Source organism: Homarus americanus, unplaced genomic scaffold (genome assembly GCF_018991925.1).
Source record: "Homarus americanus isolate GMGI-L3 unplaced genomic scaffold, GMGI_Hamer_2.0 scaffold57980, whole genome shotgun sequence".
Classification (NCBI taxonomy): domain Eukaryota; kingdom Metazoa; phylum Arthropoda; class Malacostraca; order Decapoda; family Nephropidae; genus Homarus; species Homarus americanus.
Window position 1 is genome coordinate 458,023 of NW_024716703.1, and position 26,843 is coordinate 484,865.

At 48.0% G+C, this 26,843-nt stretch overlaps 1 protein-coding gene across 8 annotated transcripts in view; it reads left to right on the forward strand.

The window, feature by feature from the left end:
* Window positions 1-26,843, forward strand: part of LOC121858212 (formin-binding protein 1-like) — a 155,620-nt gene that overhangs the window by 70,623 nt on the left and 58,154 nt on the right. The window contains exons 1-2 of one of the 8 annotated variants that reach the window (XM_042354441.1): window positions 4,311-4,366; window positions 8,370-8,735. The exons of 6 other annotated variants lie outside the window; for them this stretch is intronic. The gene's annotated coding sequence lies outside the window, so the exon portion shown is untranslated. Of the gene's footprint in view, window positions 1-4,310; window positions 4,367-8,369; window positions 8,736-26,843 lie in introns of those variants that run through there. One more of the 8 variants, XM_042354442.1, reaches the window with a different exon arrangement.

Here is a 26,843-nt window from a genome sequence, read left to right on the forward strand (position 1 = left end):
ATTTATTATTTTATTCACAATCAAATTCTTAATCTCACTGTGTTTACGTATCAGTAAAGAACAGTGAAAAACTAATTGACCCAATATTCTGAAGTTACGGTGAAATTAATCTAGCATTGCCTTTATATACTTGACAGTCGCTGGTGAAAATAACTCAGAGGTTGTGTGTACAGTCCATGGAACAGTCCCCTTCACTAGTGTGTTTACAGGGGCTCGTCAGGTTTTGTGCAGTGTTGCAGCGCTGTGTTTATTTACATTCGACTGATAGAAATTCCCACTAGTAAACATACTATGGACTCCAATGAAAACAATATTAAAACAAATATATCAATGTAATGATTTGTTGAATGTTTACATGACGAGCCTCTGTAAACACACTAGTAAAGGGGACTGGACGTTTGGGACAACACTGAGTACACATCAGGCAGACGTGTTCTAAATCGGTAAATTGCATCTAATTGTGGTATATAAACTGGGACTTTCTGCAGAGGCTAAACACACCAGACTTTGCGTGCGTCTTTGGTAGTGGTTGTGGTGGTGATGAAGCCATGTTAAATATTTTGTTACCATCACCTGTAATTATCTTGTTTTGGGAGACTGTTAGTTATTATTATCTTTGTTATTATCTTTTATCTATTATTATTATTATTATTATTATTATTATTATTATTGTTACATAATATGAGCAACATCATCGGTAAAGTACAATACAATATAGTGTTGTATCTCCCAGCCAGCATCACACGTGTAGCCAGACTTTTTTGTTTACTTCTGGCGTCTGAAACTTAGATTTCTCTCGCCAGTGGGTCGCCTGCAGCCCTCCCCCTTTCCCCTCCCCCTTTCCTCCTTTCCCCTTCCCCTCTCTCATATGTTATCTTAATCCAGTATAATGTCACCACCTATGTAATATCGATTCCTGTCCTCTCGTTGGTGTGATTATCGACAGTAAGGTATCTGACTCCTCGCCTCTTTCTCTTGAGGATGTGTTGTTGTTTGACGTTACTGTAGTGTTATGGGGGTGTTACTACTGTTTTCACTTTATGTAACTAAAAAAAAGAGAGAGAGAGAGAGAGAGAGAGATATACTTTATGTCACGTCACGTTATTGTTGTGTTGTCACGTTCGGTGTTGTTGTCACGTCATTGTTGTCACGTTCACCTCAGCCCGTCGACCACATCGTATCGTCATCCTCTATTGTTACTGCGGCCTTCACCTTTACCCTACGTCTTACCACTTAATATACTGGAGGTGGATATTAATCTAGTCGTTTACCTGTGTGGATATTCTTCTATTTATAGATAAGAGAAATCCACATGAAAAAGGAAATTGATAGTAATGATAGTGGCTTGTGCAGACGGGCCCGGGGAGGGGGTGTTGTGGTGGGGGAGAGGAGGGGTGGGGGAAATGATGTGTTGTGTAGGTCGGGAGATGGGGTGGTGATGTGTGGTGGTGTTGTGGTGGGGGAGAGGAGGGGGGAAATGATGTGTTGTAGGGTCAGGAGATGGGGTGGTGATGTGTGGTGGTGTTGTGGTGGGGAGAGGAGGGGTGGGGGAGGGAAATGATGTGTTGTGGTAGGGTCGGGAGATGGGGTGGTGATGTGTGGTGGTGTTGTGGTGGGGAGGAGGGGTGGGGGGAAAATGATGTGTTGTGGTAGGGTCGGAAGATGGGGTGGTGATGTGTGTGGGTGGGGGAAGGAAGGGAGGGAGAGTTGTGTGGTGTGGTGGTGGGTGTAGACGTGGTAACCTGGTGAGTCAGCTTGGGTTCTGCCTCACCACAGGATGGATCTGGGATCACTTTCAGGTGGCTCAGTGGCTGGCTCTCTTGTGGTGTGGACTCCCTCCTCCCTCCCTCCTTCCCTAAGGTTCTCTCTCTCTTCTCCACCTCCCTCATCTAATCTTCTTTCACCCTTTTTCTACCCCCCACAAATAAAACCTTGCCCAGTCTCTACCTACCACCACCACCACCACCACCATCACCACCACCACCACCACCACCACCACCACCACCACCACCACCATCACCACCACCACCACCACCACACCACCACCCATTACCATCACCACCACCACCATCATCACCACCACCATCATCACCACCACCACCACCACCACCACCACCACCACTACCACCATCATCATCATCATCATCATCATCATCATCATCATCTTAGCTAGCTTCTGTCTCCCTCTTACCTGTCACAGTTCACACCCACATCAATAGGTTCTTGTTAATTCACCTCCTCACATACACCTGTATGGTACATGCCCCTCCTCCCCTCTCTCAAACACATACACACATAGACATATACCACCTGCATCTTACACACACACACACACACACACACACACACACACACACACACATGAGTGGACGATTGTTGATGTAGCGGTGAAGTGTTGTTGGTCAGGAAAGAAAACTAGTGATGATGAGTGAAGACTGAAGAGCCATCACACACGCCTCTGATGGTCACGCCCAACTGTATTGACCAAATTATGATGGCTTCACCTCCCAGATGATACTATCAGGTGGATGTCCTGTAGCGGTGTGTGTGTGTGTGTGTGTGTGTGTGTGTGTGTGTGTGTGTGTGTGTGTCCTAAAAAAAAACTCCTGTATAACTAAAGTGTAATTTATAATGAATAATAATAATAATACAATAAATATAACAGAGTAAAAACAAACCAAAAATGAATAAGTTGAAGAAAGTTTTATAATTTTATGGATATTAAAAAGTTTATTTTACCCAGAAAAATAAACAGGAGTGACAATAAGAACAACATTGAGACACATAGCAGTGACCTTCCTTCCTCTACTCGTGGGGTTGTTAGTGTCATGAGGGGGGTTAAGGGTTGTTAGTGTCATGTGAGGGGGTTAGGGTTGTTAGTGTCATGAGGGGTGTTAAGGGTTGTTAGTGTCATGTGGGGGGTTAAGGGTTGTTAGTGTCATGTGAGGGGTGTTAAGGGTTGTTATGTGTCAGAGGGTGTTAGGGTTGTTAGTGTCATGTGAGGGGGTTAAGGGTTGTTAGTGCTCGTGAGGGGGTTAAGGGTTGTTAGTGCTGAGAGGGGTGTTAAGGTTGTTAGTGTCATGTGAGGGGGGTTAAGGGTTGTTAGTGTCATGAGGGGTGTTAAGGGTTGTTAGTGTCATGAGGGGGTTATAATGTTAGTGTCATGAGGGGTTAAGGGTTGTTAGTGTCATGTGAGGGGTTAAGGGTTGTTAGTGTCATGTAGGGTGTTGGTTGTTAGTGTCATGTGAGGGGTGTTAAGGGTTGTTAGTGTCATGTGAGGGGGGTTAAGGGTTGTTAGTGCCATGTGAGGGGGGTTAAGGGTTGTTAGCGTCACGTCAGATCAAATACCTCCAGTGTTTTTGGATTCTTAGCGAGTCAATATTTACATTCAATTCGCCGATATGATTTTATTTTTTATTTTTGTATTTATTTTTATTTCCACGTCTAGAGGACTGGGTTCAACCTCCTTGATGACGGCGTTGAGGAAAAACCTAACCTAACTCTTCCTACAGGTATATATCGCCTAGTGGTCGCTGTGGGTGGGTGTCTGTGTCCAGGTATCAGATTATACTTCCTGAATTCATCTTGGTAGTGATCTTGTAATGCGGGTAGACGTGGTGGTGGCTGGCGGCAGTATCCGTCTGTCCATATGTAAATGAAAACTAAATATAATATCTGTGTGTGTGTGTGTGTGTGTGTGTGTGTGTGTGCATGTGTGTGTGTGGCATGTGTGGAGCGGCCCTGTATGGAGCGTTACGATAGGTTCTCCCTGGTGAAGGTAAGGGGCCCTGAACGTGGGACGCTCGCTCGGTGGCCCGGTAATTGGCCTGGTCCATGATGGTGATGATGATGATGATGCCAAATAGTGAGCTTTGTTTTGGTTCCAGGCGGCCATGTTGGGGTGAGGAGGAGGTTGTTGTTTGGTGGGGAGGAACTCTGTTGTTTTGTTTAATGTGTTTATTGTTTTGTTGGTTGTTTAGATGTATTAATTGAGGCATAAATGAGTGGATGGCGTGACAGATGCCGAGGCGCTGCTCCAGCAACCTTAGCGGACTTTCTCAAGAGGCTGGCGAGGGTTACCTGTTAGTCCTGTAGTGTTTCTATTATTAATCACTTACCTGTATCGTTAATTAAGGTTTTGACTCGGTCTTGTGGTGGTGATGAAGTTAGGGATGGTGATGTGTGTGTGAATATTAGTTACAAAGTGAGAGATTATGAGTGAATGAGGTTTTTGTGGTTGAGAGCAGGTACCCGGCTGCCTGGAAGGGCGGCGTGGTGGTGGTGGTGCGTCGCGCGCGATATTCCGGCAGTAGTGATGAGTGTTCTGCCGTGGATAGGCTGGCAGGTGCTATAGCTGTGTGTGCAGGTGTGGGTCTACGTCTTTACCTGCTGTTACTTGGGCTTAAAGCTCCTCCACCAGGATCTATTATATACTAGTGAATGTTACAGAACAACAGTGTCTTTAGTGAAGTGATAATGGAAACGATAAGAAGAAAAATGTGCCTTGTGCCCGAGTGCGTACAATACCAGTACCTGGATTGTTGGGCCAAAGTTGTTTGTTTTCATCGCTGCTTCTGTTGAGTTGTGGTCAAAACAGTGATCAGTGAAGTGAGTGTGGAAGGTCGGCAATAATAGTGACAGTTGTGGGCAGGGCAGGGAGCAGGGCTGGTGGGGGGGCTGAGGCAACTCGTGGAGGCGTAGTTGAAAGTTGACGGTTGTGGTGGAGGACGGAGGGGCGGGCGGGCGGGCGGCCTTACAGCGGTGCCCTTTGAACTAGCTAACGGACTTACACCAGGTCTGGCAAGTGTGGTGGCCACTACTGCTCCTTGGTGGGAACCCGAGGCGTGTAGACGGGGTGTGGTGGAGAGGGTGCGTGTTATGGAGGTTGAAAACGACACGTGGGGGAAGGGGTGTGCTGGTGGGTTAGGGGAATGTGTGAGAGGGGGGTGAGATGTGGTGTGGGACGGAGTGGATTGTGTATGGGAGGGTGAGAGGGCTATGTAGGAGGGTGTGGGGTCGTAGGAGGGTGTGTGGGAGGGTCAGAGGGGGACAGGGAAGGGTCTCAGCAGGTATTTCCGACGTGCTCCAGTCCACCCCAACAGCGGCTGGTGGTGGTGGTGGCTGGCCCTCACTTTGTCCTAATACAGACTAACTAACATGTATGCGTCCCCCTTCTCCTCTCCCCTCCTTGTTTATACACACGAGGTCACGTACATTCGACCATAACACATATCTCATTACATCATTAGGGTGTATTCTACTGTGTAAATATAATCACATAAAAACCTTCCAAATCGTCTTTATTTTTGTTTTAAGTGATATATTTAGGACGAAAACCTTCCAAATCGTCTTTATTTTTGTTTTAAGTGATATATTTAGGACGAAAACCTTCCAAATCGTCTTTATTTTTGTTTTAAGTGATATATTTAGGACGAAAACCTTCCAAATCGTCTTTATTTCTGTGTTAAGTGATAGAATTAATACGTGAATGCGAGGATATTATGTAAAGAAACACACTGGCCAGCGTCCACAAGATCACTACTTGTTTCTAAATGAATAATAAGGGAGCGGAGCGAGGGGTGGCTGCTGGTGTGTTGGGGAGAGTGACCACAGCTGAGAGGGGGGTGAGGGGGTGGTGGAGGTGGGGCAGATGGGGAGGTAGGGCAGAGTGTGGTGTATACAGTAGACCTTCTCCCCTTCCTTGTTATTATCGACACTAACGCCACGTGCTGGGTGTAATGTTTACCTTTAGTGATGGAGGGAGACCAGGTGTGGGGTGTGCTGCTGTCTCTGTTACACTCTCCAGGTGTGGGGTGTGCTGCTGTCTCTGTTACACTCTCCAGGTGTGGGGTGTGCTGCTGCCTGTCTGTCTCTCTGTCTCTCTGTCTGTCTGTCTGTTACACTCTCCAGGTGTGGGGTGTGCTGCTGTCTCTGTTACACTCTCCAGGTGTGGGGTGTGCTGCTGTCTCTGTTACACTCTCCAGGTGTGGGGTGTGCTGCTGCCTGTCTGTCTCTCTGTCTCTCTGTCTGTCTGTCTGTTACACTCTCCAGCCTAACCTAATCTAATCTATCCTATCTAACCTAACCTCACCTAATCTAACCTATCTAACCTAACCTAATCTATCCTATCTAACCTAACCTCACCTAATCTAACCTCACCCCCCAAAATAGGCTCGGGGTGGGTTAATCTTCAGGTGAACAAAAATAAGCTGGGGTGGTAATTCTTCAGGTGTTCCATTAGTGTTTAGCTCTCGGGAAGATTAACCACTCAAGGGGTTAAGATATCGGACTCAAGGGGTTAAGATATCGTACTCAAGGGGTTAAGATATCGTACTCAAGGGGTTAAGATATCGTACTCAAGGGGTTAAGATATCGTACTCAAGGGGTTAAGATATCGTACTCAAGGGGTTAAGATATCGTACTCAAGGGGTTAAGATATCGTACTCAAGGGGTTAAGATATCGTACTCAAGGGGTTAAGATATCGTACTCAAGGGGTTAAGATATCGTACAAATAGTTGGAACGTTTGTCTGAATGAATGTTATTGTTGTGAGGCCGACAGGTGTGAGCGGGTCTGCTCCACACACCTGCCTGGCTACTTCACTTAATTACCTCCATCTTACCTACCTCCTCCTCCTCCTCCTCCTCCTCCATTGCTAGGTTCCTTACTTCCTTGTCTCAGGCCTTAGGTATTACCGGTGTGTGTGTGTGTGTGTGTGTGTGTGTGTGTGTGTGTGTGAGGAATGTCGGTGAGTGAGGTTGCAGGGGCACGTAGTACAGTATATCCGCTCCCAGGTATGAACTACTGTACCCTCACCACCACTGCCACCACCACCACCACCACTACTAAAAAGCAAAAACAAACCCACCACTAACCCTGAAAAGCGAAAACAACATAAAACAACTAAATACGTGGATATATATTTTTTTATAGCGACAGTTCATTTTAAGTTGATTATTAGTGTTATTTTTTTTTATTTAGATGAATATTGAAGTTACTGGAGACTTGGTTTCTTTGTTTTGCTTCGTTTAGTTAGTTTTTCCATCTCTCTCTCCTTCTCTCTTGACCACATTGCGTATTCTGTAGGCGTCTCTCACACCCCCTTCCTCCCTCCCTACCTACCTACCTCCCTCCCCCGCCCCTCACTGAGTACCCTGAGGGACTAGAACACGAGAGAGAACTGTAGAAGGATGAGTCAGAGTAACTGTATGATGTGAAGAGGAAGAGGAAGAGGAAGAGGAAGAGTATTGGCGGAGGTGAGAGAGGAGAGAAAGTGGAGGATAGATGGTGGGGGAGAGGAGGAGGTGAGGGAGGAGTGTGGGGAGGAGGTGAGGGAGATGACCTGAGGAAGGGAGCGGGAGCAGTGACCGTCTGCACCAGCTGCTGCCACCTGCCCTCCCTCCCTCCCTCCCTCCATGTTCTTCCTTCCTTTTTTACCCTCCCTTCCTCCCTCCCCTCACCTCACCTCACCTCACCTCACCTCTTCTCACCTCCCTCCCTCCCTCCCTCCCTCACCTCCCTCCCTCACCTCACTTCCCTCCCCTCACCTCACCTCTCTCCTCCCTCCCCTCCCTCTCTCCCTCCTCCCCTCCCTCACCTCCCTCCCTCCCTCCCTCCCTCCCCTCCCCTCCCTCCCTCCCTCACCCCTCCCTCCCTCCCCTCTCCTCCCCTCTCTCCCTCCCTCCCTCCCCTCCCCACCTCCCCTCACCTCCCTCCCTCCCTCCCTCTGCCTCCCCACCCAACCCATCCCTTTCCTTCAAGAGGTGCCACCAGTAAGCCTTCACCACTTGAACCACCGTCATCAAGCCTCCAAAAGTGTCTTGAGTGATGAACGTGTCCCCGGGTGATGCGAGGGTGATGCAAGGGTGATGCAAGGGTCACATACGAGGTGGTTAAGAGACAGCTGGTTGGTAGTTGTGGTCGGGAGGGTAATTTCTGCAGCAATCTTCTCATCTGTAGCACAACTTATGGTCACCTCCTCTTGGCTAGTCCTCATGTGACTGTACCTAACTTAACGGACTGTACCTAACTTAACGGACTGTACGTAACTTGGGCTCATAAGAGGGTTGGGTGAAGACAATAGCGAGTGTATAATATATTGAGTGAATATATTGCGGTAGAAAAAGTTATTCATTGATAATATTGGTGTAAAATCTCTCTACTACTTCTTGTCGCTGTGGTAGAGAGAATGTCATGTGTGAAGGCCGGAGCAATGAATGCATAACGTTGTGTCGTGTCGTGCAGTGTAGTGATGATGGACACACACACACACACACACACACACACACACACACACACACACACACGTAGAAAAGATCACTTGCTTGCTCCAGTGACATTCAGGTGTTGATCGGTGTTGTAAATTACAGGTGTTTGCTAAATTGGAACGCCGCCATAACTTTTATTTTAACGTTAAATAAAGGAAGAGTTAACCCTCCACCCCCACTTCCTCATTAACCACCAGTTGAAATATTAAACTGAAAAAAAAATATATATATAAACTGGTGGATGTAGTGAAGCAAGTGGAAGTGTTTAAAAGAAGTAGTGATGCAGAGTGGAGGACTGTAGGTGTGGAGAGGTAGATATCTCCCCACCCCTGGAACACCTTACCTGTTCACCTATACCTTACCTTGGTGGTGATTAGCGTCTACCTGAGCCGTGTTTACTCGCCAGCAAATATGGTTTACAGGTGCGAGGAAGTCCTGCTCTCCCACAACAAGTTCAGCGAGACTAAGGTTAGTATGTCTCTCTCACACTTATCCTCATACTAATACCCTCATACTTAGCTCTCACACTTATCCTCATATATCCTCACACTTATACCCTCATACTTAGCTCTAACACTTATCCTCACACTTATACCCTCATACTTAGCTCTAACACTTATCCTCATATATCCTCACACTTATACCCTCATACTTAGCTCTAACACTTATCCTCATATATCCTCACACTTATACCCTCATACTAAGCCCTTATAATTAACCTTGACATTTAACCCCCAAGCCTCCCCCACACTTATCGCCACACTTATATCCTCACACTTAACCCTTATACTTACCCTCACACTTAACCCTTATACTTACCCTCACACTTAACCCTTATACTTACCCTCACACTTAACCCTTATACTTACCCTCACACTTAACCCTTATACTTACCCTCACACTTAACCCTTATACTTACCCTCACACTAATCCTCACAATTATCCTCTGTTTAACGGATTATATATAGAGAGGAGTCCGTTATAGGGAGGTTTTAATTTATAACTGGATCCCTTAATAAGAACTTAAGAAAATAAGGGGTCTGCAATAGGCCGGTTGGCCTGTGCATAGCAGCTCCTGTCGAGAGTTACTACCACTCTCTATCATCCATGAATCTATCTAGCCTCCTTTTGAAACTTTCCAGCGTTCCAGCACTTACTACAAAGTTGCTAAGCTTGTTCCACTCGTCCACCACCCTATTTGTGAACCAGTTTCTTCCTAACTCCCTCCTAAACCTAAACTTATCCAACTTGAATCCGTTGCTCCGAGTTCTATCCAGCTCGGATATTATAAGAACTTTATCTATATCCCCTTTATTGATTCCTTTCACCCACTTAAATACTTCTATCATATCTCCCCGCACTCTTCGTCTTTCTAGGGAATGCAAGTTAAGTTTCTTTAACCTATCCTGATATGGAAGGTTCTAAGTCCGGAATCATTTTTTGTCATTCTTCGCTGCACCGACTCTAGTGAATTTATATCCATTCTATAATAAGGGCACCAAATTTGAACCGCATAATCGAGGTGCGGCCTGACTAGCCCCGCAAGATATAGTTTATAATAAGACCTCTGCACTCTTGTTTCTTTTTCTTCTGAATATATAAAAACCCAATGTCTGTTTTGCCTTATTTCAACATTAACTAACTAGATGACCTTGTATAACTAACTAGATGACCCGGTATAACTAACTAGATGACCTGGTATAACTAACTGGATGACCTGGTATAACTAACTAGATGACCTGGTATAACTAACGCAGGAGAGACAGTGTGGCCTGACACTAATGACGCTAAATTGTTGTTTTTCTCGTTGTTCACTTGTAGTAAACGAGGAGGCCACAGTCACGCACCCACACAAGGTCACTACTGTACTACACACACACACACACACACTCACACACACACACACACTGTACACACACACACACTGTACACACACACACACACACTGTACACACACACACACACACTGTACACACACACACACTGTACACACACACACACACACACACACTGGCACACACACACACACACACACTGTACACACACACACACACACACACACACACACACACACACACACACACACACTGTACACACACACACACTGTACACACACACACACACACACTGTACACACACACACAATACCCCCTGAATAACATGACTCCCAACTGAAATAATAAATAATTAAATAAATAGTGTGGAAGTTCGTGTTTGCGGTCAATAAAATTCCATTTACCGGACATGTTAATGGGTAGAGTCCGTTATATGGAGGGTTTATATATAATGGCTCTCGATATAATGGACGGTATTCTCCTATATAGTTCATTATATGGAGGTTTCTTATGTAAAAAGCCCTCGATATAAAGGACTATTCTTCCACATACGTTATATGGAATGTTCACAAAAAGCCCTCGATATAACGGACTATACTTCACATAATCCGTTAAATAGAGGTAATGTGACGCTTCACCTCTGGTCTACACCCAAGCATGATGCACCAATGCCCCGGAAAATGCCAGTCGCATTCTCCTGAACTTTTAAGAGAGAGAGAGAGAGATGACGTAGTTCCTGCTTGTAATTTTTGTTATACCTATGACAAGAAACCTGTCTGTGTCTGTCTGTCTGTGTCTGTCTGTCTGTGTCTGTGTCTGTCTTTTGTCTTAACGAGTTTTTTTATTTACAATGTAATTTTCTTCCGAGATGGAAGTTAGTGACGTCAGAGCTCGAGTGATCAATGGGTATTGACGTCAGAGATTGAGTGACCAATAGGTGATGACTTCTAATCTCAAGTGACCAATGGGTGATGACTTCTAATCTCAAGTGACCAATAGGTGATGACTTCTAATCTCAAGTGACCAATGGGTGATGACTTCTAATCTCAAGTGACCAATAGGTGATGACTTCTAATCTCAAGTGACCAATGGGTGATGACTTCTAATCTCAAGTGTCCAATGGGTGAATTTATTTATTTCTCTGGAGATTATTAGTTATTATTATTATAAGTGTCTCAGCTTTCACAGATTGGTAAAAACGTGAGAAAAAAAATACTGTTTAATTTTTGTGTTACAGGAGAGTCAGTCTGTAATATTTGGAACCCGAGTGATTTAATTAACATATTTCCATACTTATGTCCTTGTAAAACTTGTTATTTATTCCTTGTAGTTTACTTACACTCGTACACAAGGGCTAGTTTACCTCGCGCACCTCTCTGTCATGTTAGTAGGTTACACAACACACGGCCAGCGGAGGAGTACATGGACCATATGGTAGGTTATGAGGTAACGAGGGAGTAGTGTGTGTAGGGCAGACTCCAGCACCTGTACCCCACACACACACACACACTACAACAGTATGAGGCCCTGGGGAGGATTTAACACTGTAGTAAAGATAAAGGTGACCTAACCTTACAAGGGATAGTAACGTGTGTGTGGGGGGGCATGTGTAGGTGAGGTGGATGTAGTTAGGTTAGGATCCCAGTATCACTCATATGTGGCGGACAAAGTATTAATGCTCCACACTTTTTCCTCTTGAGCTCGTTACGGTGTACACAGAGAGCGTGCATCTGATTTCCTGGATTATATGTTTTATTCTGGCTGGTTATCCGTGAGGGAGGTAGGAGAGGGAGGGAGGTAATAGAGGGAGAGAGGTAAGAGAGGGAGGGAGGTAGGTAGGGAGAGAGGTAGGTAGGTAGAGGGAGTTAGTTTTTATCAACATTGGGCGTTGCGAGAGAAGTGATCCAACACCAAGGAGATCTACTGACTAAATGGTATAGTTCTTAACACCTGTCCAGTATATAGTTCTTAACACCTGTCCAGTATACAGTTCTTAACACCTGTCCAGTATATAGTTCTTAACACCTGTCCAGTATATAGTTCTTAACACCTGTCCAGTATATAGTTCTTAACACCTGTCCAGTATATAGTTCTTAACACCTGTCCAGTATATAGTTCTTAACACCTGTCGTAACTTTTCTACTAATTGATTCTCTATGGACAAACAGGTGTCCAGTATATTGGTGGTTGGTTTAACTAACACTGTGTTGTGAGGTGATGTACAGTCACCCAAAAAACTATCTCTACTTAGGGTGATCGATGAGTGAGGGGGTGTGTGAGGCAAGAGTGTGTGAGACAAGAGTGAGGGGGTAGTGTGTGAGGCAAGAGTAGGGAGGTAGTGTGTGAGGCAAGAGTGTGTGAGGCAAGAGTGAAGTGGTGAGGGAGAGTGTGGAGGTAGTGTGTGAAGCAAGAGTGTGGAGGTAGTGTGTGAGGTGAGAGTGAGGCGATAGTGTGTGAGGCAAGAGTGGGGAGGTAGTGTGTGAAGCAAGAGTGTGGAGGTAGTGTGTGAGGCAAGAGTGAGGCGATAGTGTGTGAGGCAAGAGTGTGTCAGGCAAGAGTGGGGAGGTAGTGTGTGAAGCAAGAGTGTGGAGGTAGTGTGTGAGGCAAGAGTGAGGCGATAGTGTGTGAGGTGAGAGTGAGGCCAGAACTACACAGTGTAGAGGTTAAGTGAGGGCGGCTTGATAACTAAAGCCCTCCTGCTGGGTCAAGTGTATCAGGTGCCTCTGTCTGTATACTGTTAAAGCACCTGAGTGGCAACACCTGAGTGGCAGCACCTGAGTGGCAGCACCTGAGTGGCAGCATCTGAGTGGCAACATCTGAGTGGCAACATGAATGGATTGTGGGTCGAGGTGTGTGTGTGTGTAGTATGGAGGTAATATTTGAATAGGTGGGAGGGAGGGTGGTGGTGATGGTAGTGGTGATGGTGAGGGTGGTGGTGATAGTAGTGGTGATGGTGAGGGTGGTGATGAGGATGATGGTGGTGATGATGGTGCAGTAGGCGTGCGTGGGGCAAAGTGGTGGTGGTAATGGTGTTGTTTGTGGTAGTGGTGATTGTGGTAGTGTTGGTTAGTGTGGTGTTGGTGAGTGTGGTGGGCGTGCGTGGGGCCGTTACTTGAGGGTCACTACTGGTCCTGGTGGTTGTCCTGTCCGGGAGGAGGACCAGCACCTCCTCCATACTCCCTCCACTCACTCACCTCCTCCATACTCCCTTCTGATGGGTGAGGTGGTGGAACCCTGGGAGGTGTGGTGGGTGAGGTGGTGGAACTCTGGGAGGTGTGGTGGGTGAGGTGGTGGAACCCTGGGAGGTGAGGTGGGTGAGATGGTGGAACTCTGGGAGGTGTGGTGGGTGAGGTGGAGGAACCCTGGGAGGTGAGGTGGTGTAACCCTTGGGAGATGAGACGTTGGAACTCCTGAAAGGTAAGGTGGGGAGATGAGGTGAGGTGGTGGAGCCCCTGGGAGGTGAGGTGGTCGTGGTGGGGAGGAACACTGATCAACGGGAGGTGTTCCCCGGGGGTATCGACCAGGCCCAGGGTCGATTACCGGCAGGAGGGGGACGGACGCCCTCTGCTCTCTCATAATTGGGTTTTGTCTGTCTTCAATTCCTTGTGAGGAGAGTCATGGTGAGAGGGTGTGGAGTGGTGGGTGAGAGGGATGTGTAGGGTGGGGGGAGTGGTGTGAGGTAGGAGAGAGTGGTGTGAGGTAGTAGTGTAAGTGGTAGACGAGAGGTAGTAGGGAGGGCCCGGTAGACAACCAGTGGACGGCAGATGTTTTAAGGAGCTGCCTGGAGGCGTTGTGGAGGATAGTTATAGGTGTTGGAGCTGTAGCCACAGACGGACAGTTTGCTGAAAGGGCAGAGAATACAACCCGAGATTAGTAATAGTTAGGATTGGAGGAAAAGATTAGGATTGGGGCCAAGATTAGGATTAGATGAGCAAAAGTGGTGCTGAAGGATAATACAAGTGTGTGTGTGTGTGTGTGTGTGTCGTAGTGAAGACAGCGATCATCAGTGCGAGGAAATTTCAACATTCCTACTGGCTACATCACACACAGCTTGAGGGTAACGGAGCGTCCGACGTGTTGCTGTTGGTATAGTGTAGTGTAGTGTGGTGTGGTGTGGTGTGGTGTGGTGTGGTGTGGTGTGGTGTAGGAGGACTAACAGAGACACAGACAAACAGACAGTCATCTACACACAAGCGGAACTAACCAATAAAACTGACGACATGATAGATTTACCTCAAGTGAAAAGTGTAGATAAGTGTGTGTGTGTGTGTGTGTGTGTGTGTGTGTGTGTGTGTGTGTGTGTGTGTGTGTGTGTGTGTGTGTGTGTGGTGTGTGTGTGTGTGTGTGTGGTGTGTGTGTGTGTGTGTGTGTGTGTGTGTGTGTGTGTGTGGTGGGGTGTGTGTGTGTGTGTGTGTGTGTGTGTGTGTGTGTGTGTGTGTGTGTGTGTCAGGTATGTCCGTCCGTGTGTGATGACATACCTTTCACATATTTCTGTCTGTGGTCAGTGAGGTGTAGGTGACGGTCAGATGTTATTATTCATTTTTTTACTTGTCCATTCACTGGTTATGATGTAGAGAGAAAGGAGGATGGGGAGGTGATGGCGGTGGGTGTGAGGTGATGTGGGTGTGGTGAGGTGATGCGGTGTGAGGTGATGTGGGTGTGTGTGAGGCGATGTGGCGGTGTGGTGTGAGGTGATGTGGCGGTGTGGTGTGAGGTGATGGGCGGTGGTGTGAGTGATGTGGGCGGTGTGGTGGAGGTGATGTGGCGGTGTGGTGGAGGTGATGTGGCGGTGGTGTGAGGTGATGTGGCGGTGGTGGAGGTGATGTGGCGGTGTGGTGAGTATGTGTGTGGTGTGTGAGATGATGTGGCGGTGTGGTGTGAGGTGATGTGGCGGTGTGGTGAGGTGATGTGGCGGTGTGATGTGAGGCGATGTGGCGGTGTGGTGTGAGGTGATGTGCTGTGTGGTGATATTACAGGGTGTACTGTGGTGTGGCGGGGTGTCAGATGGTGTGGTAGGGTGTGGTGACGCATGCTGACCACAGGGTTTACATAAGGTTCTCTCCTGATCACTTGTCAGGGCCCCACACCCTCCACTGGCTTCCTCTCCTCCGGCACTCTCTCCTTCCTTCCTTCCTTCCTCCTTCCTTCCCTTCCTCCTTCCTTCCTTCCTTCCTTCCTTCCTCCTTCCTTCCTTCCTTCTTCCTCCCTCCCTCCCTCCTCCCTTCCTCTTGTCCTTCCCACCCATCTTGCTTCCCCTTTCCCTCTACCTCTTGTTCCTCCTCTTACCTCCCTCCTTCGTCTCTCTCCCTACCCCCACCTGTTCTCTCTCCTTCTCCTCACTCTTCGTTGACCGTCAATATCCAGGACGCAGTTTGGGAGAATTCACGTTTATGCGGGACACGGTGTTCTCTGATTGGTCCAACTCTGTCTAGTGTGTGTGTGTGTGTGTGTGTGTGTGTGTGTGTGTGTGTGTGTGTGTGTGTGTGTGTGTGTGTGTGTGTGTGTGTGTGTGTGTGTGTGTGATTACGGGTCAGTCTAGGATTTGTGAGGCCAGGGACACACTATCAATGGCTTGCTTATATATACAGAGAGAGAGAGAGAGAGAGAGAGAGAGAGAGAGAGAGAGAGTCGTCTTCAGGCTTATCGACACCTTGACCTGTTATGTTAATTTATTTAGTATCTATGTAGTGAGTGTGGCTCTTAGGCTTATCCCCTCTCTCTCTCTCTCGTGATCCCATATTTTAAGTGCTGAGGGAAGGAGAGGTCTCAGCCTGGCTCTCAGTTATGGGGGAGGATTTGAAGAGGGGAGGAAGGTGAGGTGGGGAGCGTGGGGTGGGGAGGTGAGGTGGGGAGTGGGGAGGAAGGTGAGGTGGGGAGCGGGTGGGGAGGTGAGGTGGGGAGCGTGGTGGGGGAGGGAGGTGTGGGGAGCGTGGGGGAGGAGGTGGTTTTAGGACGGAGGTATGGGGTGTAGGGAAGGTGAGGAGGGGGGGGGTAAGAGGAGAAGAAGCAACAGCAATACACAAGAGAGAGAGAGAGAGAGGATTCTACTCTCCCACCACCGAAGTTACCTCCCCACACAGTCCCTGTCAAGGTGAGCGGAAAGGTTACAGGTACAGGTACACTTCTCTCATCTGCCTTAGCGAGGCTGGTGATGTTTACTGTTGGCTGGGTGAGACCTCGCTGGCACCGCCCAACGTGTTCTATATACACCAGGAGAGTTGGGACTAGGCCCATGGTGTTGTGAGGGGTGTAGGTGGGTGAGGGGTGAGGGGTGTAGGGGTGTGGGGGAGGTTGAGGGTGGGGGCAGGTGGGGGCTGGTGGGTGGGGGTGCAGGGGTGTGAGGTGGTGGGGTTGTGTGGGTGGTGGGTTGTGTGTGGGGTGGGGGTTGGTGGGGAGTTGGGTTGGTGGGTGTTGTTGGGTGTTGTATATGTGGGAGGGGTGATGGTAGTGGTGGTGGGTGGTAGGAGGATAACACCTAAGATGTGCTAACCTAACCTAACCAAGAATAGAATTTGATGGAACTCTGGGACAAATCTGGCTGCACAGGGACACAGTCATCTGACGGAGGGGGGTGGGTGGGTGGGGGGTTGGACGGTTGCCAAATTTTGCTAAGAGATGCCTGCAGGTGCCTAGCCGGGCGGGCGGCCTGGTGGGTCTGGATGGCTGGCATTAGTGAGAAGTAATGGTTCAATACCACCTTGTCTTGCCGGATATTCCTGCCTGCTTTACTTGTTATTTAAAGAGACATAGCTGGCTCTCCCTCCCTCTCTGCTCCTGCGCAAACGATGATACGGCCGCTGTCCCACTTACCGCCTGCAGGAGCAACGGCAGGAGGCTTAAAAGGGTCCTGACTTGACCCAGTTTATGTTTTCAGTCGAGTTAGGGTACGTCTGGAGGGCGCCTTGTCTCTCTCTCTCTCTCTCTCTCTCTCTCTCTCTCTCTCTCTCTCTCTCTCTACACTAACATTACCTTACCTCCCGAAATAGTGTTAGGTTAGGTTACATTAGTGTTAGGTTAAGGTTGTTAATCTTTGGGTTAATATAAGCTGGGGTCACTAACTCCATAAAAAAAAAAAATAAATAATAATAATAATAATAATAATGTGATTACCCTCCCAGCTATATCAGCCAGGAAGAAGTAATTGAACCACCTCCTGCCTCAATATACACATTTCTACATAAAACATTACTAGAGGAATAAAGATGAGAGTGACCAACCAGCTCCACTAAGAACCTGGCAGGCCTCTCCATACAGTGTACCCTTAGACTAACACAACTAACACTTAACTAACACCTCAAAAAAAAAAATGTGACTACCCTCCCAGTTACACAAGGACCTGGGCGGGCTCACTAACTCCAACAATAATAAAAATAATAATAATAAGCAGCATTATATAAATAAACCAATATTAATACAAAGGTCTGACGACCCAAGGGAGCAGAACAAAGATAAAACACCAATAAGAAAGATGAAGCGATCTGGTTGAGCCCAGATTCTTTCTACTCCTACTGTATTTCAGTTTCACCACTTTTCCTTCAACCCCTAATAATCTTCTTTCACCTCTTAACTAAAGACTTCGTATCGTATCGATTCTTCAGGTGATTCAAACTAGATGAAACATAGATCAAATGTCCGTAGAACTGTTATGTTATTGAGGTGTGTGTGTGTGTGTGTGTGTGTGTAGCGTCATTAGGAGTCCAGCTGGGTGTTTTGTGTGGGTGTACCGGGCTCGAGGAGTGTGTGTATATGTGCGTGTGTCTGTGTGTAGGTGTGTACGCCACTATTGATCCCAGCGGCTGAGTCATCACAGGAGCGTATAACCCGACAGTGACGCCATAATGACGTCATAGGAGGCTGCGGGTGTGGTGCCTGCGGTCAAGACATCGTGTGTGTGTGTGTGTGTGTGTGTGTGTGTGTGAACTTTGTGGCTTCTGATGGTATGGTAATGACCACAATTGACCTCGTTTCACCCAAGCACCACTGTCATAGGTCGTTGTATCCGTGCATGACTGATGTTGATGGGAGTGGTAGGGATAGTGGTGATAGTAGTAATAGTAGGGGTGGTGGCGATGGTGGTAGTGGTAGTAGTGATTATGACAGTAGTGATGGTGGTAGTATAGGATGGTCATTTGGATGGTGTTAGTGCAGTAAGTATAGATATAGATTAAAATATAGATAGGTATAGGTAAGAAATTTAGGTAGATGGTCAGGTAAGGAGGTAGATGGTCAGGTAGGGAGGTAGATGGTCAGGTAGGGAGGTAGATGGTCAGGTAGGGAGGTAGATGGTCAGGTAGGGAGGTAGATGGTCAGGTAAGGAGGTAGATGGTCAGGTAAGGAGGTAGATGGTCAGGTAGGGAGGTAGATGGTCAGGTAGGGAGGTAGATGGTCAGGTAAGGAGGTAGATGGTCAGGTAGGGAGGTAGATGGTCAGGTAGGGAGGTAGATGGTCAGGTAGGGAGGTAGATGGTCAGGTAGGGAGGTAGATGGTCAGTAAGGAGGTAGATGGTCAGGTAGGGAGGAGATGGTCAGGTAGGGAGGTAGATGGGTCAGGTAGGAGGTAGATGGTCAGGGTAAGGAGGCAGGATGGTCAGGTAGGAGGTAGATGGTCAGTGGGGCGAGGTATGTCAGGTAGGGAGGTAGATGGTCAGGTAGGGAGGTAGATGGTCAGGTAGATAGGTAAGTAGGTAGATGGTCAGGTAGGGAGTGAGTAAGTAGGTAGATGGTCAGGTAGGGAGTAAGTAGGTCGGTAAATTGTCATACTAGGGGAGATATTCTACTAACCTCTTGTGTATGGTGTCCACTTCTCTCTGCTGAATAGAATCATCTGTCTTTAACTAAATATTAAAAGTGGCAGCGTCCCTGTAGTGAAGATGTGTGTGTGTGTGTGTTAGCGGGACACATTTACTTGCTTTAAGAGCCCATTTATAACCAGACACACCAAAAATAATTCCGGGTCAGAAAAACAACAATATAACCCCACCCTACCCCTACCCACCCACCCCACCCCCCACCCATTCCACCCCACCCCACCTCCCAGAGAGTGACGTCACATTAAGTCCAGTTTACCGCGCGTCTCGGAGAGGTATTTGCATAAGTCTGAGAAGGCAATTTGCTGTGTCCCTCCTCCTCCTCCTCTTCTCCCTATTTCTTCTTCTTCCCCCTTCTCATTTTTCTACTCCCTTTCCTCCGTTTTGTAACCCCCTTCCTACTCCCCCTCTTCTCTTCCTCCTTCACCCCCTCCTCCTTCACCCCTTGACGTCACCATCTTACCTCAGTAGTAAGTCATATTCGGGGGAGATTTAGACATGTAATTGTTGTTGTTATTGTTGTTATTATTGTTATGTTTCCTGTGTGAAGAATGTGGTGGAGGGTGTTAACGGTGCTGGGTGTGTAGTGAGGTTTGTACACTACACTACACTACACTACACCTAATAGCCTATACCTTGTGTGTGTGTGTGTGTGTGTGTGTGTGTGTGTGTGTGTGTGTGTGTGTGTGTGTGTGTGTGTGTGTGTGTGTGTGTCCTTTAATAACCTAACATCCTTACAGCTCTTGTGTTGGTTGGTTTCTGAGGAGTGTAATAGCGTGTACCCTCCCTCCTTCCCTCCTTCCCTCCCAACAGCTCTGTGAATCATTCTTGCATGAGTAGTGTACCCAACGTCTTATAGTACTCTGGGTCTCTTAGTACTCTAGGTCTCTTAGTACTCTGGGTCGCTGCTTGAGTACGTCTTGTGGCTATTGCTTGTGTGTGTGTGTGTGTGTGTGTGTGTGTGTGTGTGTGTGCGTGGTTAAAAGAGTAATTTCTCATACACTTTATAGGCTACCTTGGTGATATCATTATAGAAATTGTGGGAATCAGCTTCGTTAGTTAACCTTGATGCTGACGGCTGACTTGCTGACGGTGTGACCCTCAAATACCAGTAAAAGCAGATATGACTAGGCGTGGGAGTCAGTGTATCGTGAGAGTGAGTGTATCGTGAGAGTGAGTGTATCGTGAGAGTGAGTGTATCGTGAGAGTGAGTGTATCGTGAGAGTGAGTGTATCGTGAGAGAGTGTGTCGTAGGTGTGAGTGTGTTGTTGGCTCCAGGTCACGAGTTAGTGGGAGATGTAACCTCATATGACCTCCTCCTCACTCTGCTGGCCTCATAAACGAGCCCTCAAAAGCACCTCAGTATCCTACGCGTGTTGGTGAAGGCTACCGGCGAGGAGGAACAAAGGATGGCTGTCTCTCTGTCTGTCTCGATTTAATATAGAGACAAGTGAGTGTTGGGGAGGTGTAGTGTGTGTTGGGGAGGTGTAGTGTGTGTTGGGGAGGTGTAGTGTGTGTTGGGGAGGTGTAGTGAGTGTTGGGGAGGTGTAGTGTGTGTTGGGGAGGTGTAGTGTTGGGGAGGTGTAGTGTGTGTTGGGGAGGTGTAGTGTTGAGGTGTAGTGTGTGTTGAGGTGTGAGTGTGTTGGGGAGGTGTAGTGGTGTTGGGAGGTGTAGTGTTGGGAGGTGTAGTGTGTGTTAGGTGTAGTTTGTTGGGAGGTGTAGTGTGAGTGTTGGGGAGGTGTGGTGGGTGTTGGGGAGGTGTAGTGGGTGTTGGGGAGGTGTAGTAAGTGTTGGGGAGGTGTAGTAAGTGTTGGGAGGTGTAGTGTTGGGAGGTGTAGTGTGTGTTGGGGGTGGTGTGTGTTGGGGAGGTGTAGTGTTGGGGAGGTGTAGTGTTGGGGAGGTGTAGTGTGTGTTGGGGTGTAGTTTGTTGGGAGGTGTAGTGAGTGTTGGGAGGTGTAGTGAGTGTTGAGGTGTGGTGTGTGTTGGGGAGGTGTAGTGAGTGTTGGGGAGGTGTAGTGTTGGGGAGGTGTAGTGAGTGTTGGGGAGGTGTAGTGAGTGTTGGGGAGGTGTAGTCTGACTGACGGCCCGTGGTTGTTCGTCCTCGAGGTGATACAAGACTCGTCCTTGCATGTTCGTCCCATTGTTTCATTAAGACGGAAGGATAGATAGATAAGAGAGGATAGATAAGACGGAAGGATAGATAGATAAGAGAGGATAGATAAGATGGAAGGATAGATAGATAAGAGAGGATAGATAAGATGGAAGGATAGATAGACAAGGAGTCAGTGAGCACCACCAGCCAGTCAGCCTTAAACCACACAAAGGAAGTTACACCATTGGAACTGTTTTACCCTATATTTAACACCCAAGTTTATGATGGGGTGTACCCTTCTCTCTCTCTCTCTCTCTCTCTCTCTCTCTCTCTCTCTCTCTCTCTCTCTCTCTCTCATATTCTGAAAGTGTTTTATTTTGCGTGTGTATTGTAGTAATTAAGTCAAGTATTTAACCCTTTGAGGACGATGATTTTACCCTTTGAGGATGATGATGATTTAACCCTTTGACGACGATGATTTTACCCTTTGAGGACGATAATTTAACCCTTTGACGACGATGATTTTACCCTTTGAGGATAATGATGATTTAACCCCTTGACGACGATGATTTTACCCTTTGAGGACGATGATTTAACCCTTTGACGACGATGGTTTTACCCTTTGACGACGATGATTTAACCCTTTGAGATCGTGACTGAACTAAGTTACCCGAGACCACTGTTATATAAGGCGTATGTAAGAGGGTGAGAGATAGATGGTGCTGACAGGTGAGAAGAGGCGTGCGGATGTGGTGGTGGGGGGGGCAGCACAAGGGCAGCGTGTACGTGTGTGTACGTGTGTGTGTGTGTACGTGTGTGTGTGTGTGTACGTGTGTGTGTACGTGTGTGTGTACGTGTGTGTGTGTGTGTGCGTGTGTGTGTGTGTGTGTGTGTGTGTGTGTGTGTGTTTCGTCCAAGCCTAAGGGTTTCATGACTCTCTCTCTCTCTCTCTCTCTCTCTCTCGGGATGCTCGACTTGGCAGACTATTCGTTCAGTAAATATATGATGGACAGAATAACCTTGGTATCGCTCGTGTGGAAATATCGCTCTAGAAATAATCGCTCTAGAAATAATCGCCACAGAAATAATCGCCCTAGAAATAATCGCTCTAGAAATAATCGCTCTAGAAATAATCGCTCTAGAAATAATCGCCCTAGAAATAATCGCTCTAGAAATAATCGCTCTAAAATAATCCTCTAAAATAATCGCCTAAATAATGCCTAGAAATAATCGCTCTAAAATAATCTCTAGAAATAATCGCTCTAGAAATAATCGCTCTAGAAATAATCGCTCTAGAAATAATCGCCTTAAAAAATCGCTCTAGAAATAATCGCTCTCATCTTCACCATTCCTTATATTATTGGGTATTTAATTATGAACTGGCCGCCGACTGATGCCTTTAAATTTGGATGTAATTAAATGTAAACTAATTTTAAATGGGATTAATTGGTGGTGGTGGGTTAATGGTCGGTGAAGTAGGTGAAATAGTGTTGTGGGTTTGAGTTAGTTTTGTGGTGGTGGAGGTGAGGGTGGGCTTAGATGAGGACAGGTTTAGGGTTTTGGTGAGGAGGGTATGGTGAGGGGAGGATGTGGGTGAGGGTGGGTGATGTGGTGTGGGTGGGGGTGGGTGATGGTGTGGGTGAGGGTGGGTGATGGTGTGGGTATTGCTGTACTTTCTCTTCTCTCATCCTCTCACGTGCTGGCTACTCCTTCATCATTTTCATCCCCTTCATACTGACTATAAATCAAGTACGTTTGGTGTGTGTGTGTGTGTGTGTGTGTGTGTGTGTGTGTGTGTGTGTGTGTGTGTGTGTGTGTGTGTGTGTGTGTGTCCCTCTCTAGGCAGGAAACACGGCTGCTCAACAACAATTTCCTGACGGAGATTTCCTTTCTTGGTGGTGGGGTCGGCCTGGTGGTGGGGTCCGGCCTGGTGGTGGGGCCGGCCTGGTGGTGGGCCGGCCTGGTGGTGGGCCGGCCTGGTGGTGGGGTCGGCCTGGTGGTGGGCGTGATGATGCTTGTGACCTGTACCATGTTTGAGTATGTGTATGTATTGTATGTATATATGTAGGTGCAGTTGTATATTTTATGTGTATGTGTGCGTGATGTTCATTACGAATAGTTAGTTTAGAAAATGTGTGTGGCCTTATGAAAACACACACACACACACACATACATACATACATACATACATACATACATACATACATACATACATACATATATTTATTTATTCCTTTGATAACGTGTGTAGTTGGGCCTCTTTTGTATGCCTGCAGTAGACCTTGAATACGGTGTATGTGCGTGCAGTTCCAACGTGTGTGTGTGTGTGTGTGTGTGTGTGTGTGTGTGTGTGTGTGTGTGTGTGTGTGTGTGTGCAGATGGATCTACTCGATACAAGAATTGACCTTGTTTTTTATAATCCCTTAATACCGAGAAGTGTTATAGCTGGGTTAGGTTAGGTTAGGTTAGGTTAGGTTAGGTTAGGTTAGAGTGTACACTGCATAAATAGTAACCAATCACCCGTCATGATTTATTACAGTAATTTACCTGTCAGCTCATGTTGGCCTCAGTCGTATCAGTGAAGTTAATCAGTGCGAGAAAAACTCCTTCCCGGGTGAACCGAACCCGAACCTTCACTACATAAGCTGAGAGTTAAGATGAACCTGTAAAGCGAACCCGAACCTTCTCTACATAAGCTGTAAAGTGAACCCGAACCTTCACTACATAAGCTGAGAGTTAAGATGAACCTGTAAAGCGAACCCGAACCTTCTCTACGTAAGCTGTAAAGTGAACCCGAACCTTCACTACATAAGCTGAGAGTTAAGATGAACCTGTAAGCGACGAACCTTCTCTACAAGCTGTAAAGTGAACCCGAACCTTCACTACATAAGCTGAGAGTTAAGATGAACCTGTAAAGTGAACATGAACCTTCTCTACATAAGCTTCAAAGTGAACCCGAACCTTCACTACATAAGCTGAGAGTTAAGATGAACCTGTAAAGTGTAAATGGAATTCAATCTTTGGGTGTCTCCATGTGTAGTGTGGAGTGGGTGTGGGTGTATGAGAGTGTGGGCTGACCGTAGTGGGTGTGGGTGTATGAGTGTGGGTTGACCGTAGTGGGTTTGAAGGGGTCTGGTTTAACTGTGGAGGGAGGGTGTGTGAGGGTATGGTCGGACCCTGGAGGTTTTGGGTGGTAGTGTGGCTGAACCGGGGTGGGTATAAGGTGATGTGGTCGAGGTGTGGTCAGACAGGGTAGTGTGTAAGGAGGTGGCAGGTTATGTACTCGTCTTTATCATCAGTGTGGTAGTAGTAATGGTGTATATCGTCGTGTAGGACTCAAGAGAGGACTTGTACTCACCACCAGCCCCGTACTCTCAGCCCACCCCCTATACAGTACTCAGCCACAGCCCGTACTCTCACCACCCAGCCCCGTATACAGTACTCAGCCCACCCAGCCACTGCAGTATCACCCAAAACCTCAGTAGTTGGGTGTTGTTATGTCCGACTCTGTACTTGGTATGTCCGTATGTCGACTCTGTACTTAGTATGTCCGTCTCTGTACTTGGTATGTCCGCATGTCCGTCTCTGTACTTGGTATGTCCGTCTCTGTACTTGGTATGTCCGTATGTCCGTCTCTGTACTTGGTATGTTCGTATGTCCGTCTCTGTACTTGGTATGTCCGTCTCTGTTGCTCTACGCCCATAAAAAGGATTAAATAACTCATGTATTTCTCGTCACATAATGGATCGTGTAATAACTCTCTATTATATTTTGTTTAGGTCTTGTTGTTTTGTGGTGTTGCTGTACTTGTGTGTGTGTGTGTGTGTGTGTGTGTGTGTGTGTGTGTGTGTGTGTGTGTGTGTGTGTGTGTGTGTGTGTGTGTGTGTGTGTGTGTGTGTGTGTGTGTGTGTGTGTGTGTGTGTGTGTGTGTGTGTGTGTGTGTGTGGAGGAATTTATAGAAGAAAAGCAATAGTATATAGTGGGGGATGGAGGGAGGAGAGATAGGGATGAATGTGTCTCCCCCTCTCCCCCTCTCCCCCTCTCCCCCCCCTCTCCCCTCTCCCTTCTCCCCCTCCCCCCTCCTTCCTTCAGTGGTCATGCCCGGGGAAGGGAGGAAGGAAGGTTCAGTGGTGATTCACACTGGTAGTGCATGACTCAAGTGTGACTCATCGTCCATACTGTGCTAGCCCTCACCATCCTCCCACTGCCCCCCCTCCTGCCCCCCTCACTGCCCCCCCCTGCCCCCCCCTCCTGCCCCCCCCTCCTGCCCCCCCCCTCCCCTCCCTCATTCCTCACCCCCTCCTGCCGCCCTTTTGACTGTTACCGCATCCATCTCGTCCCTCATCGCCCTCCCTCACTCCCTCATCCTCCCTCCTCCATCCCCTCCCTCACTCATTCCTTCATCACTCCCTCACTCATCCCCTCCCTCACTCATTCCCTTCATCACTCCCTCACTCATCCCTCTCACTCATTCCCTTCATCACTCCCTCATTCCTCCCATCACCCACAGCGTGTATGAGTGTTGTTCAAGTGTGAGTAGAAGAAGTTAGGGCGTGATAGTAGGTTAGTTAGCCTCTGTTTTGGTAGGATGGGTAATGGTAGTGGTGGTAGGAGGAGGCCATGATAGTAGTGGTTGAGGTAGGAGGCCATGATAGTAGTGAGGTAGGAGGCCATGATAGTAGTGTGGTACTGATATGGGAACCTTGGACTGCGGTCACCTCCTCCTCCTCCTCTTCTCACTACTGTCCAACAACCTTAAACCATCAATACCACTACTAAACTACCCTTACCTCTACCCCCCTCACCCCCACCTCCCCTCACTCCCACCTCCCCTCACTCCCTCACCCCCACCTCCCCTCACTTCCCCCCTCCTCCACCTCCCCTCCCACTTCCCCTCACCCCCATCTCCCCTCACTTCCTCCTCCCCTCCCCTCCCTTCCCTCCCCATTTCCTCCCCCCCTCCCCTCACCCCCACCTCCCCTCACTCCCCACCCCTCACCTCCCCACCTCCCCTCACCTCCCCACCTCCCCTCACTTCCCTCCTCCCCTCACTTCCCCTCACCCCCTCCCCACTTCCCCCCTCACCCACTTCCCTCCCCCTGACCAAAGCTAACACATTAAACATCATCTGATACGAGGACTTGCACCCCACGCCCAGCAGTCACCCCACGCCCAGTCACCCCACGCCCACACTGTCAACACACGCTGTATATACTCTTGGGGGGACCTGTATTGAATGACACACGAGGCACCTGTGTTGACAAAGGCACCGTGGCACTCAACTCACAGTCACCCCCGTCCACCCCGTGTCCTTAGAGTCTTCAGGTGGACCAGATGACCTTGTGGTGTGCTCCCCGCGCGTCTGCAGTCACCACGCCCACCACGCCCACACGAGTCTCTAGCGCAACATTAGAAAGAAAATGGTGGTGGGGGGTGCTGGACCACTAAGTCAAGCTCCATGTTGTACCGCAAGACACACACATATCCTGGTCACCACACACATCCTGGTCACCACTACACACACCACTACACATCCTGGTCACCACACACACCCACTGCACATCCTGGTCACCACTACACATCCATACCACCACACATCCTGGTCACCACTACACATCCTGGTCACACCACCACACATCCTGGTCACCACACACACCCACTGCACATCCTGGTCACCACTACACATCCTGGTCACCACTCACACACACCACCACACTCCATCACACACACACACCACTACACATCCTGGTCACCACTCACACCCACCACTACACATCCTGGTCACCACTACACAAACCACTACACATCCTGGTCACCACCACATCCTGGTCACCACCACAACC